This window comes from Idiotropiscis lumnitzeri, chromosome 10 (assembly GCF_059441095.1).
Source record: "Idiotropiscis lumnitzeri isolate Australia: NSW breed Sydney's pygmy pipehorse chromosome 10, RoL_Ilum_1.0, whole genome shotgun sequence".
In the NCBI taxonomy this organism is placed as follows: domain Eukaryota; kingdom Metazoa; phylum Chordata; class Actinopteri; order Syngnathiformes; family Syngnathidae; genus Idiotropiscis; species Idiotropiscis lumnitzeri.
In genome coordinates, this window is record NC_142400.1 from 10,687,792 (window position 1) to 10,706,094 (window position 18,303).

The window sequence follows — 18,303 nt, forward strand, 5'->3', positions numbered from 1 at the left end:
CATATATATATTTACATATATATACATATATATATATATTAACTTTTATCATAAATATGTATGTCAATGATTGTTATGTTAGGCCAGCAGAGAAGGCCTTGAAGGCTTTGACCGCCCACTACTGAGTAAAAGTGAAAACAAATTTAGAACATCGACCACTTATGGACTACCTGTCTCTCTCATTTAGTTAGCGTTTGCAGTGTCTCACACATTTAAGATCAAATTAAATATTCTAAATGAAATGATTTTCCTATTTCTACCGAATAGCGTATTCTCTACGAGGTTGGCCTACAGGGAAGTTCCTTGGATAAATGTCAGCCAGTTCCATATCCCCGATGGGCATAAATATTACTACTTCATCATTCACAAAAAGAATTAAAAAAAACATCTATGTATCTACATGACGCATTAAATAAAGCAAATGAAAAATGGTGTGCTGCTGGTGAGATTTAAAAGGCTCGATGACGGGTCATTAAACATTTCCAGCTTCAGAGAGTTACAAAACAAAAGCACATTTGGAATTTAGATGTTCTCTGTCGCATCACTCATTCAAGAAGAGACGTGTTTGATGATACTGATGAAATGTCGATCGAATGTGACCAAAAAGTACTGTTGTATGTTTAAATATGGACATTAAAATGAGACAGTTGAAATGTTATTGTCGATGTACGGCAAGCAAAAGCCCCAATATACGGGCCAGAGTAAAAAATGTCTACAGACAGATCAAAATGTGAAGAAAAAAAAAAAGGTATTCCCTTAATATCTTTCTTTTGCTTAAATCCAGGAAGTGTGTGAATAAACACTGCAATGGCACCTTTACTGTATTTCAAAATGTCAAAAAGTGTAAACTCAAGTCTGTGAAGGAGTTTTTTAATTACAGTATTTGAACTAAGGCTGACGTTCGACTGATCTATTTGTTTCACTTTTCATGATTATAGTCACGATTTTAAGAATACATTGATCCTTTCCCAACATGGTTTTAAAGGGGTCATGATATGGAAACTTGACTTTGCATACCTGTAAACCTTTGAGAAATGGTAATCGATTCTGTGACAGTCTGAAATAATAGATGAAAATGGATTGGATTTTATCCTAATCATGAATCTATCTGGCGGCCCCCAAGTTTTATTTCGGAGCATGCCTAAAATATGATTTAATTCATATTTGGGTCTGGGCTAGCAACCCCGGCTTCGAGGCTGTAACGTCAAACAACATTTGAATCATTTGTCTGTCCAGGCCGCTGACCTGGAAAAAAATGTCGCAAAATGGACCTCTGGCCAAATGGTCTTGCGGCATATTTATTTACTCCGGTGGGGCGCCCCGGTGTGACACATATGACCGGCTAAAAGAGAGTTTCATAATAGCTAAGAATCAATCGCAAAGACGTCCAGATTTGGAATGGAGCCCTAGAGTCATTCTAACTATAAAGTACCTTTGATGACTCACCGGAATCACAACATAATGAAAATCGGAGGTGTTATTATCAGTGGTCTGAAACATTTGCACACATAACACGGCAATTAGTCTCTTCAAAAGATAATTAGTCCCTTCAATTTATACCATTTTTTTTCATCGCATATATTGTGTGATTTTGACAGTCTCACACACTTGCTCTGCTAAATACTGAACACATTCATGTTACTGGCGACCACCTTTTTTATTTGAATTCTTTGTGTTCCTTAAAATCAGGAAGTTGCCATTAGAAATGACTTTAGTTGAGTGTAATGTCTGCGCTTTCCACCCCTACAAATGATCATGCAGTGCAAGTGATTGAACTCTTATGTATGTCAAGTGGCGTGTCGTGCCGAAATGCAGCTGTGCCCAAAAATGCACATCGCAAGTTAATATATACATAACAAAAACACCCCATGGTGATGAATACAAATCTACAAAGATGATTACGGTGCCACCCACTTGCACAACGAGCTGAAACAAATGATTGAAAACAAACGGGGTGTTGTGCCGAAAACACAAATGTTATCTATCAAGGTCAATTGCAATTGTTTTCAAATATAAAACATTAATTTGTTATATATAGGCTACAAAAATGACCTTCTTACTTTGACTCCCCCTCAATAGCATATTCTGCTCCATGTCAAAAATGACATCTTAAGTTAGTAAATGCTAAGGGACCACTGACGTCTAAAGCTCAGTTCTAGGAAGTTGGTCAACCTCTCTGAAAACTGTTCATCCCAAAGGAAAACAAAAAATAAAATAATCTGGTAGAGGGTCATACTGCCACCTTCATAAAACCTTTATTAGCCTTTCAGGCTTTGTCTTAAGGAGCATTTTCACTTAACTGAACAAGTCGAATGTAATCACAGATTTCTTATTTTGAGTTGTCATAAAAGTAATTAAAAATAAGCACAAAAGCCTCTTGAGCTACATGTCTTGCGGCGTTTGATTTACTCATGAGATATACAGTACAAGGATCAATATATCCTTACAAGGGTCACCGGTGCACTGGAGTCCGCTGCTTTCGGGTGGCGCACCCAAAACATGTCGCAAATTCATCATTTTCAAATATAACGCATCATGCTCCGGTGAAAAAATAAAAATAACGCAAACGCTCAACACCTTTTGGTACCGATATCAACTTGCTTTTGTCATAATCAGAGAGTCAAATTGACTAACCTTTTTTTTTTTTTTTAAATATACATCTGAAATGATTACAACTCTTATAAGGCTCATCATGTGAATTCGAACAGACCAATTATTGTAAGAGGACCTTTAATCCAAACCTCTCATGGGTCATAATGGCAGTGACTGGACCAATGAGAGGACCTATACTGATTGTTACCACCAAAGTATTGCGTGGTTTGAAGTACGACACGCTGGGCTATAATTGCGTTTCCAAAGAGTAATCACTATAAGTGCACTTGGCAAATGATTGCATAAAAGAGGCCTACAATGTTGTTCTAATGAAGACCTGTTCAAATGGATTAATCATAAAGTGTACAGCCCGGTGCAGTTCTGCTCTGTATTTTAAAGTCACACCGAAAATAAAAACTTGTGCGTTCGAGACCTCAGCGTACCTTACATGACCTCAATTCTGCCAGCATCAAATGTGCTTTCTTTTTCGCTTGGTGTCAGAAATTTGACTGGCTAAAAGTAGATCCAAGTTGTGACGCAGATTTTGGTGGATTTAATCAAAGCGCAGGCAGATGGATTCTGCGCTTTGCAGGTGTGTCTTTTTATTTCATTCACAAATATGACAACGGTGTGCATTTGAAGCCACTGGATCTTTGGAGAAATATATTTATTAATCGCATAATTATTACCAACATCCTTATTATGTTTTTAAAACACTCCACAGCTATAGGCAGCAGGTGGACATTCATACACAAGGACACAAACAATCAGGGTTGGAAGAGGACTGCAATTGGCCAAATCAATTCAATTCAGAGATGAACTCTGACCACCTTGGTCAACACCACATCATCCGCAAGTGAAGGTCAGTTTGCAGTTCCTTATAAACATACTTTACTCACTTTGATCTTGAGCTTGGATTCTGCATAGAAACCAGCCAGTCTATTTCTCCCACAACGGCGCAAACTCCCCTTCCTGCCTGTGCCCATCTATGAAATTTAAAAAAAAAAAAAAAAGAAGAAAACTCCATGTTCACAAAATAGGGCCCCTTTCACATTTTTGCCGTTAACTTCTTTTTACACTTGTGAGTGAAAAGGTGCGCCGCTGTCATTATACTTTGTATATCGAACGTGCACCTGCAATAACAAGCCAACAAGGTCATGTACCCTTCTGCGATAGCCTGAGTCGTGGTGACTTTATTAAAGCACCGACTATAACTTTCACCTTGCGTGTGCACCCGTGGGACATTGTCCCGCTGCCATATGAGGTTATTGTATCATTTCATCCAGCTAAGTGAAAGTCAATCTACGGCTCTTACTGTACTTTGCACCTCTCAGCTGCAGAGTAATTGGGAGTTACGCAAGCCCATCCCCTCTTGTGAACATAAATCAGCCATCTAACACTTTTGCTTTTTTTTTAAATTATTCCCATTAGCTGCAGAAGCATGTATCACTGTCCGTGGAATCGATCGGCAGATTGACCAGTATGTGAGAAGTGACTTTGGCAAGGTGTTATCAGCCCCCGTGCAAGAGGCGCAAACAAATGGGATGATATTCATCCCCGTCTCCCTCTGCCAATACGAAGCCCAGTGTTAATAGTTTGATGTAATTCTTGAAATTAAAAGGGACTTGATGTCCACAAGTGTAATCAATAAACTTGTTGGGGCATTCAAAAGCTTTTTCCTGATGGGTCAATGTGGAGTGACGATATAGACAAAGCCTGTATCATTTTGGAGGTGAAGGAGACCGTGTTCCATCTCCGCTGCTCAATGAGCTTTACTAATGTGAGGAACAATCGATTGGAAACTTCACTTTTCAGTTGAACAAGATATTTTGGTTAATTTACTGCAAATAAATATCATTACGTATTATTGTATGTGAAGAGTCAACTTTTTAATCGTTCAAAGCGGGCGTGGGCAAACTACGGCCCGGGGGCCACATGCGGTCCGTTAAAAGTTTTTATCCAGCCCGCCGGACTTGAAAAAGATTAAATGAATAAACCTTGATAATGTTTTATTTTCGAAATACTGTGGTTTTTCAAAGACATATATTGTTGTAATGCTTTTATTTAAAATTAAATGTCTTTTTTTTCTCCGTTGAGGTGAGGTAACCAAAACACTCCATCCATCTGCTCCTGGTCCGGCCCCTCTGTCAAATTTTAGAAGCAGTTGTGGCCCGCCAATCAAAAAGTTTGCACACTCCTGATTTAAATATTTTTAATGTTCTTTGACAATTCTAAAAGTTGCTGATCCTATTTTAATTTCCTCCTAAATGCATCTCTATTATAAACTACAAATAAGCCATCATGAAACAATACGGCACAATGCCCAACTTGAAATCCATGGACTGTTTGTTTCAATCTACAATTTTGAACTGAATGAACCAGAGAACATAAAAGCTGAATATGATGAAAGCTGCGCTTTACTGTTGTTCATCCAGAACATTACGGTACGACTTGAGAAGGCTCAATTCACGACGTAGATTGGGCTGCTTTGAATGTTGGATAAAAAAACAACTGGATTCATTTAAAAAAAAATAAATGCTTATCTGAAAGGCTTCTTTTGTTTGACGGAGATGATCAGATAAATGTAGGTAGGATCTGGATGATGCTCACAAAACAGTACTACCATAACACAGATTACCCTGTCTAATTAGGGGAAGCCACACTGTGAACCTTTTACGAAAATTTAGTTTTTTATTGACCAATTCCATTTCAGCTTCTATTGGATGCGGGCATTTCAAAGTAATCTGCCCAGAGCCAGATTGATTTTAAACCAATCAGAATAAAAAAAGCTTGGCTTTTTCAAGGCTCAGCGTGAAGTTGAAATTTTTGCATTCAATGTGGATTTTTCAAGAAGCACTATTTATTGTAAATATATTGTAAATTGGCCAACACTGTAGCGGGCTGTCTTATTTCAACCCAGGAACGGATTTATTTCTCACTTCTGGAGTAGCACGTATGAGCGTGACAGCTCTCAATGTATTTGATTTAAAGCTTTTATATTTTCGGCGTTACTTGATAGATATCGATCGTGAAATTCTCAAAATTATTTTGTAGTACAGAGGTTTGGAGTTGTTTGTAAGATAAAGGAGTTACTATGTTACTTGTTAATTAATTAATAATGGTTTTCATCCTAAATACACAAATTGTCTGTAACGGTACTTTTAGTTATCTATCCGTTTGTATGTTTTCTAAAATTGCAACGTCTAATTTGTAGGATTGGCTCACATAAATCCCCTCTGAAGGCCAAGTTCTGAAATGCACCGCCCGCCATAGGCAACATCACTTTCCAGGAATTGAATCTGTCTTTGAGTAAGGATTAACTGGGAATTTTTAAGTTCCATTCCCTGTTCCCCCTCAGTCCTGTCAAACTATCCTTGAGCATGACACGACATTAACATTTTGTACATACATATTGAATTACTGTGCAGGTACGCTGAACGAAAGCAGGTAGCGAACTGCATATGATGCTTAAATGAAAGAAAATGATGATGAAACTCGATATGAATATTTTCTTTTCTTTTATTTTTCTTATCTTATACCAAAGGCGCTCCACTGTCGGCCTCTCTGCAGTGGCATATGTTTCTATGTTAAGACAGACACCTCCGGAGGAGCGTTTGAATCTTTTATAGAACCAAGGTGACTTCTACAGTGTGCTGCTGTGCTGAATGGTATCCTTACGATAAGATAAGACAACAGCGCAGAGCCACAGTGCCCCAGATACAAGTTAAAGAGGTACAAGTTTAGCAAGTGCAGCACCTGCAACCTATCAAAAAGATGCATTAGACTGTGGCATCAATCTGTTGGCATACCTGAACCTGTTTTCCACGGTTAAACTAAGAATTGTATACAGCACTTTTTCAGCTTTAGACCACACCTACTTTCATAGTCTGGTTTGTCTGTTAATTCGAAGTAATTCACCTGGAGTCGAAAAATGGTCTCAGTCACTGGTATGTTCTATTAAAAAGAAGCAGAAAAGAATGCGTAACAAAGACAGTGTCCTCCCCCTAATGACTCCTAAAGACTCAAGATGTCCTATTAGTTCCTTGACATGCTGGTCTTTAAACTAGACAGCCAAACAACTGCGTCAATGAAAGTGGATCCTACCCACACAAAGTCTGATCTGCTGAATTTGAAAAAGGGTGTCAAGTTAGAAACACTGATTGCACCTTTTGTTCCACGTGAAAGCCGGCAAACGACATTGTCATTCCAAGGCGCTACACCGATAATTAGGTACTGCCTTCCCAGAGCGAAGGCTCACATTGCCACATCTTTGTCATTGAGCCCCAGGCAGCATTCCTTACGCTAAAGTTGTGGTTGCTGCGGCAGGATGTAATTTTGTGCCACACAGCGAGAGATGATTGCTACAATGGCTTCTCGTGGACAGTGCATGTCAGCTTCAACCAGACAGAAAGAAGATTGCTTGAAATTGGCAGCTGTATAGTTCAACTGCACTAAGGTGCAGCGAGGCGGCAGTCAATAGGCCATCTGTCAGTTGGACCCAAACAGGAAATCCTTCACTATTAGATAACGACTATCTCAAATGTATCCACTTTTTTATGCTCCAACCTTATCCAAAAATTAAACGCATAAATGCAGGGGGGGGTCAAATTCATCTTTGTGGACGGGCCACGTCGTAGAGGGCCGTAATGACTGTGAACCCTCATAAATGGATGATCACTTTGAGTTATCACATACATACAACAAATTGATGGAAAGCCAGTTTTGAAATCAGAAGCCAGTCAGTAATTGTTCAACAAATCTTCAATTAAATTAAAAAGGGGGGAGGATTGGTAACAAAAAATGGCAATATCTCATATCTCAATGTTGTTAAAAGTGAAGAAATTGTGCTAGTAACAGGAAGTTGACGCACATGATTTGCCCGTAGCGGGCCACATAAAATGAGGTTGTGGGCCAGATCTGCACACATAAATTACCACAGGTGATTTGCGTCATTATGAACCTAAAAGGTCATTCTTTCAGTCCATTAAAAAAATTATGCACACATGCTCACTGTACTTACAGGCAAATCCCCGAAAAAAGACGTATGATGGCGGCCATTAAGTGAGTCACTGTTCATATTTGAGAACGCCCGTCACGGGACGTCACCTCAACTCTGTCGCATGCGGCGGGCCTTTGTTCTGCTAGATTAATCCAGATCAATATTAATGCTAATCGATCTGTGGCAGCGCAGCCGTGTGGATCCCGGGGCGTTTCTGACTCACTCTCGTTGCACACCGGTGAACAGAGGAGCTGTCCACCCGAACGTCGGTGCAACGCCTTTTTTGTTTTTTTTAGTTGTCTGTAGAATGCTTGCCGCTTCTTCCTTTTGTACCTGTGACAAGTCAGTTTCCGTCAATTGGGAACGTTTTATTTTTTGTTTAATTTAAGTGTATTGGGGTCGCCTTGCAAGAAAAGAAAATGAGAGGGAGAAATTCATCCATAGGCAACAACGTTTGAACGTTTAATGACGAAGCCTCGAACCTGGTGTTGAACGGTTCCGTAATAGAGTAACAGTACTTGGTTACTTTTGTAATTGAGTAAAAGTACTGAGTTACTTTTGTAATTGAGTAAAAGTACTGAGTTACTTTTGTAATTGAGTAAAAGTACTTAGTTACTTTTGTAATCGAGTAAAAGTACTTAGTTACTTTTGTAATAGAGTAAAAGTACTTAGTTACTTTTGTAATAGAGTAAAAGTACTTAGTTACTTTTGTAATAGAGTAAAAGTACTTAGTTACTTTTGTAATAGAGTAAAAGTACTTAGTTACTTTTGTAATAGAGTAAAAGTACTTAGTTACTTTTGTAATAGAGTAAAAGTACTTAGTTACTTTTGTAATAGAGTAAAAGTACTTAGTTACTTTTGTAATAGAGTAAAAGTACTTAGTTACTTTTGTAATAGAGTAAAAGTACTTAGTTACTTTTGTAATAGAGTAAAAGTACTTAGTTACATTTGTAATCAAGTGAAAGTACTTAGTTACCTCCGTACTAGAGTAAAATTACTTGGATACTTTTGTAAAAGTATCGCCACCACAGCCCCAACCCAAGATGGAAATCAAAAGGGGAGAGATCTGGGAAACTGTGACAGGAAAAAACATACATGATCGAATGTTCCTACGTACCAGAGCTGGGCACTTGACCCTTTTTTGCCGGTCAGTCCCCCGCCCTCCGGCCGCTATCTCAGTACCCATCCCTCTGGACCCTCGCTCCAAAAATGGGCATCCGGAGGGTGTTCTGCCCAGCTCTGCTATGTACAATATTAAATGACCAAATGACAACAGTCAATAACTATCAACGGGGACAAGTACAACAAAAAGCTGTAAGGTATTATTTTCCTGCTACAAGCTCTATTATTATGCGCTCCAGCATGCTTGGACTTTAATCAATACGTGGATTTTAATCCAATGGCCCATTTGGTTGTTGGTTATCACTTTTGTTTGTTTCTATGCTGCAATGTCAATATATAGCTTTTCGAGGAACCAGAACAGTTTTTTTTTTTTTGGACATTTCAGAATGTGAGTTAAAATGAATGAAATGAATCTTTAACTTCTTTCTACCCTTTCCACCTACAGTAAACAAAGACAACAGTTTCACAATTTAATAGATTGTAGCAAATGGTGTTTCAATCCGATCAACAAACCAATGTCCTGGAACTGATTGTGTGGGTTTTTTTTTTTTTCCATCTTAGTGATTCAAATGCATTTTGCCATAAGCTGAAAGAAAAAAAAAAACCAAAACACCCTTTGTAGAAACTTCAAGCACAAACGGTTATTTTTCTGCTTCCTAAACCTGTAATAACAAAATGAAAAAATGCTTTTTCCATGCTTGAAGTTAACAAGAAGCAACACTTTTCCTTGAAATGTTACTCTATCATTGAATCACAATGACGCCTGCGTCACATGATTCCTTTCACATTCTTGATACCGCACGTATGTGCTTTTTGGGGCAACACTTTCCTTTTTTTCCCACACAGGAAAAGGGGGGAAAAAAAGCAATGTTTGAAAAAAAGAAAAGATGTAAAAAGATTTAATTTGACTGTTTTTGATCTTGAACAATGGGGCAGGTGGTGGTTCCACAAGCCCAGTGGAATGGATATTTGCAAGCCGGGGGGGGACTGAATAATGACTTTAAAACACCTTTGGAAAGAGACGGCGAGCATATTAAAAAGGATCATTCGGTGCTTTGTTTATGTCAACTGGTCCAAGCAATTAGAGTTCAGTTGGAGGTTTGAATGGATTCCATTTTGGTAACTCTCAACATATTATTTGTCAGGAAAATATATTCCGTTGTTTTTTTTTATCGGGATTAAAGAAATGGAAATCATCCTTAATTTTCTCAGCTGTTTAATTGCTTGTTCGGAACAGTTATGGAGAAAAAAAAGAAAATCGCATGCAAAGCACATCGCACACTGCATATAATACCTGCATCAGACGCACCATATGGTAAATTCAGCTTTTGATTTCTCCCCAGACTGGCGCAGCATCATTATGACCACGCTGCGTAATGTGTCTTGAGACGATATTGGAAAAACGTGCAGCTTTTAGATAAGACCAGTCAAGTAAGCACTCAGTAGTGGAGTGAAAAGTAGATGCTTGCTTTTTTTTTTTTTCTCACTATGTAGAATACACACATGCAGGAAGAAATTATTGATTCAGCAAGGCAAGCGATTCAATATTCATCACATCAACCTGACTTTGAAAACAGGCCAGCACCGTGGAAATAATGTTTAGCACGTTTATCCTCACGTGTGGACTTGAGGATATCAAAGACAGTAAGTTGCTTTAATTTATTTTTTTTTTTATGGTGATGTCCACATTGAGGATGACAGTGGGCCTTCATGTTAGCATTTACAAAAAAACAAAAAGAAAAACCACCAACACTTTTTGGCAAACTAGACGTTATCAAAACGCTTCATCGCTAAGCTGATAGTATTCCCACCAGCCCACGGGCCGAAGAGAAAGAATCTCGGCACTTGAGGGAGGCCCTCGAAACCTGTGAGTACACCAGCTGTTCATCTTTAAAAGGTGCATGGAGCACCAGAAGGAAAGAGAGCCAGGTGCATGATGAAGAATAGATTGAAAGACGCAACAACATCCCGTATGCATCGAGTCGAGCTGAGAAACTCAGAAGGCGTTTTTAAGCAACACAGAATTCTGGTCCACGTCAAATCTGGTAACACCCCATACCCACAAAAACAATCTGTTTGAAGACTTTGCAAGTTTAGTGATGTCAGCAGCTGAATCTCATCATCTTAATTACTCCTGCCCTTTCTTAAGATGCTCCGCAATGCCAAATTCATCAACAGCTTTCCATCAAGTTTGTACGTGTAATTCAATGCCCCCCAAATATTCACAGGCATGCTATTTGAATATTATTGCGCAAACATACGTGTGTATTGCAATTGATGCTTTTACTGGGAGAACTTTGACATCAACCAGAAAGATTCGGCTGAGACGAAATGAATGAAAAAAAAAAAAACCATCAGAAACACAGCAGCAACTTCAAATATTTGATGAATGTCGCTCAAGATGATTGCGCATAAATACTGCTTTGTTGTCAAAGATAAGTCCCAATCGGTGAATCTATTTTATAGTGCACCCAAACAGAAGCAAATGAGTGAAAGGATTTTTATAATATTGCTACGAGCATCCCAGCTGAGTCAAATCTTCCCACTAATGGTGGCGTCTTTGATATTTGTTGTCAAATGAAAGGCCGAAAGCCATCAACAACAGAAGAACAAGCTGCTACCTTTGACTTGATATTATTTCAAATAACCTACTCTATTTCTTTTGGGGGAAAAGTAAAGGAATATTCAACAGTTCGGCCGTATGCTTACTACTTTACTGTAATTTTTGGTCACTTATTGTAACTATCCTCAGTACATGTCTGCTGCAGTATCGAAACTAAATCGTGTATGGTCACTTTTCATTAGATTAGTGCCGAAAAAGGCTTTTTATTCCATAGGCCAGAGTGTCTCAAAACTTTTTACCCAATAATGAATCCCCTTTAATATGCCAACAAACCCAGGGTCCCTGTATTCACGTCTCTCAAGAGGAAAAAAAATGCTTTAAGCTATTCTACAGTACAATCATTCCACCATCCTAATTATTAAACAACAATTTGTCAAATATCCTTTTAGAATTGGTCACTAAATTCATGTCGCAGCTCCTCAAAGTGAACCCACATTTTCCTCGATCCTCTCAAAATTGTGTTCTTTGTCCTCCCTTTGCTTGTTTTTGGGCTGCGTCGCTGCTGTTTCAACCACAAAATTGAAGCTCATGCGGCCAGAAAACTAACAATGTGACTCAGCAAACTGTTGAATATAGTTCAAGACTTTTATTTGACTTCAGATCACTTTAATGTCCAAACGTATTTTAATTTTTCAATATTTTCTAATGTCTCTCATTTGATTATTATGACCCCCCCCGTATTTGATAAATTCTGCGTCTAAAAGAACTAAATGAGATCCATCTAAACTGGACAGATTGTTGACCTTAACATGAGTGATCAGTTGTTCAGGTTCAACTTGACAACTGTCGCAGCATTTTTTTTTGGGGGGGGGGGGGGGTTATTGGAACAATTGCACATGAAATTTGAGTGATAGCCTGCAATTTTTTTCTGGGTGCAAGCGAGGCCGTGTCCATGTGAGCAGATGGCACATTGATGCATTATTAGTTTGGAAGTAATTTCTCGCCTTTGTCTGGATTCTTGTTCCCATCAATTTGCCTCAGTCCTTTCTCTGCTGTGCGCGACAGCAGGTCCAGAATTTTTATGGAAAATTGCCTCTCCTTTAGGGGATTATTATGCATTTTCTTATTAATTTTTTAGAGTATTATTATACATTTCTGCAGTGTATTAATAAAATCTCTGTGATATTCCAAATAAACCACTGTCAATTTATGAATAGGATTTTGTTACAATGATGACCAGGGTGGCGCTAGAGTGTTGTGGCTACTTGATCTTGACCAGGACGTGAAGGCGAAAAGCGAGAAGGAAAAGAGCAAGGAAAGCCAGCCAGTTTTACCAAAAGAGGCTGCAATTTATCATCGCCAAGCTGCCATTTTACATGCGCCGATTCGTGCATGTGGTGCATGCAGTGGACACAAATTGCCAATTGTGTGGAACATTTGTGTATGTGGTGCTTAAGAAGGGGCAAAGGAAAATATCTCTGCCAGCTAATGCTAATGTGGGTTAGCACAGCCTCTGTCACTTATATTCATTTCAAAATCTGGATCATTGCCCAGTCTAACTGCCAAGTCATGGGCGGAGAAAGTCATTGAGGAATTTATATAAATTAGCCCGACTGTTGCGGAAGTGTAGAATGGCTCACTGACAGATGCATTTTCGAGAAATGGGAAATTAATAAAAGATTCACTTTGTTGTGTAAAGCCACACTTGGTGAGGTGGCAGTCACTTCAGAAACAACAGTTTGAAAAAAAGCCATGCTATTGTTGTTTTCACGTCTTATCATTGTTAAAATCGAGTTTGGACAAGCAATGGGCACAATTAGGTGTGTAGAGCAACAAAGTGATTGATTACGATTTTTAGAATATAATTTCATGAGGAGAAAGACAGCCGAAACTAAAAGGATTTTTCCCCACACTTTTTAGGAAGTACCTTTAGTCTCTCCACTCCACTGGCAGATTCAAAGCCAATCAGTTTTCATCATTAAACTCAGAGCAATTTGAACTTGCTCATTCGACAGCGAGACGGACGCCGGGGAGTTTGTGATGCAGCAGCCGTGTAAAGGCCTGTTATAGGGGCTATTATCCATTATGTCTGTATGTTCGATTTTATTGCAAAGTGAAATTTGCTCTCGTTTTCAGTTGATCTATTATCGCAGACTAAAACAGCTGTGTGGAAATGAGATTCCAAATAGATTCCTTTTTTTTTTTTTTTTTTCTTTACGCGAACATTATTATTCATCTCGGCCTGAAAACGGAATGCTAAACCCGAATGCTCACAGCCTAAAGGGAAGGAAATCTAACAGAAATAGCTCATATGTCGAGGACCAATTCAATGCATTTCTTTGTAGTGTACTCTAATGGCTTGTAGCAGCCAATTGAGCTTTATACTTGGTAATAGACCATGAGTTCTGCTGTTGCATCAAATTGTGTTGGTAAAACATTCTACCTCCTATGTTGTACGATAAAATACAGCAATTTGTCTTTTTTACTGCACAACACTGAGCGAAACTTGTATTTTTCTATCAAGTCTTCTGGTTTACATGAAATTCTTTTTGCTGGACCAGTGATTTGGATTATCAGCTTCACGCGCATGTACAATCTAATGCTATGAGAAATTATCAGGAGTGAATTATGTTTTTTTTAATCTTTCCAAAAACCATGATTTTAAATAGTGCTGCCAAGCGATTAAATTTTTTAACTAATTAATCGCAAAAAAAAATCCATAATTAATTGTGCTTAATCGCATTTCTACTACAATATTCTGTGAGGCTTTTAACAGGTATTTACTTGAATAATATATTGTAATTAATGCAAAATCACCAAATATGAAGTGTGTGATCCTTCAATGCGATCTAAACTGAGTCATCTTTACAGGATTTTTTTTTTTTTTTTTTAGAAACAATTCTCAAAACTTATACAGTACATTTAGTTGTAAGCGCCACACTCCAGCAGTGTTGGTATGCAAGGCCCTGTGGTAACTTAAGCAAGGTGTTTTGTTCTGAGATCATGTGCTAAAGACGTACAGCTAATTTGGAATTTGGCTTTCCAAGTTATGCAAATTAATGTTTGAAAAAAAAAAACTGTTAAGTGAGTTAAAATATTTAATCGCATTAATTTAAAAAAAAAATAATCTTGAGGTAATGCCTTAATTTTGACATCCCTAATTTTAAATTATAAATGCAACGGTGTCTTAAGATATGAATATTAACAAACACAAAGGCAGCGAATGTTTTCAACTGTTTAGGCCTGGTGCTCATTCCAGTTAGCAGATATTTTGAACTATACAGCAACATCATTAGGTGAGGGGAGGTAGGCGTGGATTCACATTACGCACAGTGAGTGTTGCTTTACGAAGTAACCACCTGCGGCGCTGGAGGTGCAGACATTGGGAGCCAAATCAGTTTGCCTTCCTCCCCCCCGCTGTTGCGTCTGCACTGCAGCTGCACGCTCTTTATTGAAGTCATCATGTGTCTATTCAGTTGATCTTTTCATAGGACGTACGGAGGAGTCTCTGGAGTATAACAAAAATCTGTCAGGGGAATCAACTCACAATAACTCCTTGTGACTTGCTGTGTGGTTTTAATATAGTACATACACTTGACCTTTTGGTATTGTTGTGTGCCTTCTTCTACTATCTGCTGCCAGTGTCAGTATGACACAGACAGAAAAGATCTAAACCAATTCTGAGTCGTATTTGTCATTGTTTTTTTTTTTTTCATTCCATTGAATCCATTTATTTATGAATTTTGCACCTGCATGGACAGGTAAAATGAGGATAGAAGGTAAAAAAGAATTGGCTGGACAGTTGGATGAATTTAATGTCATTTGATCAAACTGACTGTTCTCCATGTTAAATGTTAATCTGAAGGAAATAAAGTGGGAAGCAAAATCCCTTTCAAACACATCTAACCCCGCAACGCTTTGATATGTATCACGGCAGACATCAAGTGCCTCTTCAAAAACTTCTGCTTGATTTTAGACCCTTCAATCACAGCAGCAATTCCATTTTCATTTTAAAAGTGAAGCTCAGTGAAATATTTATTTTCATCAAAGCCTTAATACATTATTCACAAAATAATCATTGGTGAGTGATAGTGGCAAATGATTTTCTCTTTTCATAGACGGAGTTCTGGGCGAACATCAACACCATTATCAGCTTATTACTATCATGGCGATAAATTAAAAAAGAACAGCGAGTTTTCTTGGAATTTTTTTGTACCACAAACTAGTATATTATACAATGTACATACAGGGAAGTACTGGGATAAAGATTTATCCGGGGAATATTCTTTGAAGAGGGGAGGGGGCGTTTGGACGTTGAGCATCAAGCACTGAAATGTAATCGTAGACAGGGATGGGGGTTGATGGATTTTGGGGGTAGTTGGAGGGAGGCTTGCTTTAATGGACCGGCCGTTCGTCAATCACCCGAAATTCCCAATGGCCACCCTGCGTATTTACGTAAGATGAATGACAGCCTCTCAATATGCATTCAAATATGATGTCTCAAGGAAAGATGATTAGAAATAGCAGTCTATGAAAGTTCAGTTAACCTGCTCACCTGAATTGAAGCCCTTATCTGGGGACGTGAAATAATGCAGTGTGCACGGATTAAGAAGTGTAATCTTCCCAAGGATTTTCATTCTTTCCATGTATACAAATAATTCCTTAGTTCATCAATATAAATGGATTTTGCCTTTGAAAAAATATGAATATATATGTATATATATATATATATATATTTACAATTCTTTTTTGTTTTGTTATTTGTTGTTTTGCACTTAAGGGCCACCACGGTGCTAAATTACTGTCACCATATTAAGCATCAAGGACAGAGACTTGTTTATGCAGTTTCTACAACAAAAATGTTTTTTTCCTATGGTTGTTACATAGTCGGCATATTGAGCATTCATGCAGTGAGGTAGGCCACTGAAAATGTTCCATTTAACGGTTGCATTATTGCAGTCTCTAGCTTTCACCTGATGGGGTAAACCTCCTCAAGAAAAGTTTGGTTTCCTTTTATGTTTCTGCAATATTTACTGTTTATTTAATTTTTCAATTTTCGCTGAAGTGGACCTTTCAAACTTTGACTCAAGGGCACCTGCTCTACAAAATATATAGTCTTCTTTTTCTCAGGGATACCTCACAAAGTTAACAAGAGCGGTGACCGATGGCAATCCGAGGTGATGAAATTCCATCAAATTCAGAATCAGAATCAGAAATCCCTTTATTGTCATTGTACTCAAGTGTGCAACGAGATTAGAGAATTATTCATAGTTGGAGCACCTTAGATCTAAGATGGCTGCAACTAATTTGGTAAGTAAATTAGTCTGTGCAACATATTACAACAAACCAGTCTCTTTTGGCTGCCAAATTAATGTTGGAAAAAATTTTGAACTCTGGTTCACGCTGAACATGTATTTTTGTTTCATCAAAGACTGTGTCAAACTCAAGGCCCACGGCCCAAATCTGGCCCTTCATGTGATTTTATGTGACCGTTGAAAGCAAGTCACAATTTTTCCTTGACTTCTGTTAACTAGCCATAGAAATGCTAATCATCTAATGAGGGAACCGTTCTCCCGTGCGGCCAGTCCATTTCAGGCCAAAATTGTCGCACATCATCGCCAATTAACATGAATAGTTTTTGTCGCATATCGGCAGCTGTTCAAGCGTGACACCCCAGCTCCAAACTGTCCACTGCTAAGAATTGGAATGTTACAGATCATTAGTCCGTATGTTCCTCATCACGACATGCGCAACTGAAAATGGATGTGCTATGATTAAAAAAGTCCACCGTCCACATGCAGGTGCATCAAGTTGATGTTGAAATTTCACATCGGGGTCACATTTCTTGCAGCCAAGCCAAAAGGTGTCCACTCGCTCTCCGTTCACTATTCACTGCAAAACACCCACATAAAACTCCAACGCACTTCATCATGAGCCCACATGCCCTTCCAGAGAAACATTATTGAAATTCATATTCTCTAATGACACAAGTATGACATTGTTCGTGCTTAAATGTTTATGGGTGTATTCATGCAGGCTTTTCCCATCTTTTGAAAAATAAATCACAGTTTGTCTAATGAACCCAGCAACAGCAAAAGCAAAAAACACCCCGGGTCATATGTGTTACAGAGGATGATTAGTACTGCGTCGGATTGTACGGTGTACTAGCGGGGGCTACATTAGCGCTTCTCTGCTGCAGTATGATTAAAGGATAATGGTACAACAGTAATGTCTTACAAGCCAATAATGGAGGCGCTCAGTCGATAAGTATTGATCGGGGAGTCATCTCATTAATGACTGAATCTAAACCTCATGCTAGCTTTGTATTAGAGCAAAAAAAAAAAAAAAAAGTAGCTGCGACTTTGTCTGAAATAAAACTGTTATTTATTGTGAGCTCGGAAAGATTGACAAAATTGATTAGCTCACTCTTGGAGCTGTTTATTTAAAGCAACAAAAAAAAAACAATTGAGTTCTCGTCACAAAATCATTTAAGACGGCCAACAAAAGAAGACAAAGTCATTGACCAGCAATATAACAAAATGTGAACACTAATGTTCCCTTTCATTTTGTTCCCTTCACAAATGATTGAGAAGTGATCTTCTGGTCTACAATAAAGCAGAAACTTTTAGTCTATCTTCAAAGTAGAATGTAGTTCAATATTATACAAAAGAGAGTACTTAGTTTGCAAGACTGTAATTTTATATCTCCCAAAAAGCATTTGGCATCAAAATTCAATCCCTTATTAATGTTAGTGGTTTAAATCTGAAGTCGAATATGAAACATTTTAAAAGTGAAACTGTCTCGGGTTGGCTTTCAAAAACATGTTTTTTTTTTTATGTGCAAAGTCTGCAGAACTTCTTGAGGATTATCAATTTTCGACAAAGAAATTAATGCTGTAAATTCTTGGACCATGATATCAAAATGAAACCACTGGACTATGGATAGAAATAATGTTTGGAAAATGGCTTTCATTTGCATACAAATGCATCATATAATTCTGACAAACGTAACCAAGAGGAACCATCAT

At 38.2% G+C, this 18,303-nt stretch overlaps 1 long non-coding RNA gene across 3 annotated transcripts in view; it reads right to left on the reverse strand.

Moving 5' to 3' along the window:
• LOC148329140 (uncharacterized) overlaps positions 1-18,303 on the reverse strand; it is a 47,757-nt gene that overhangs the window by 2,806 nt on the left and 26,648 nt on the right. The gene's annotated exons all lie outside the window — the stretch shown is intronic.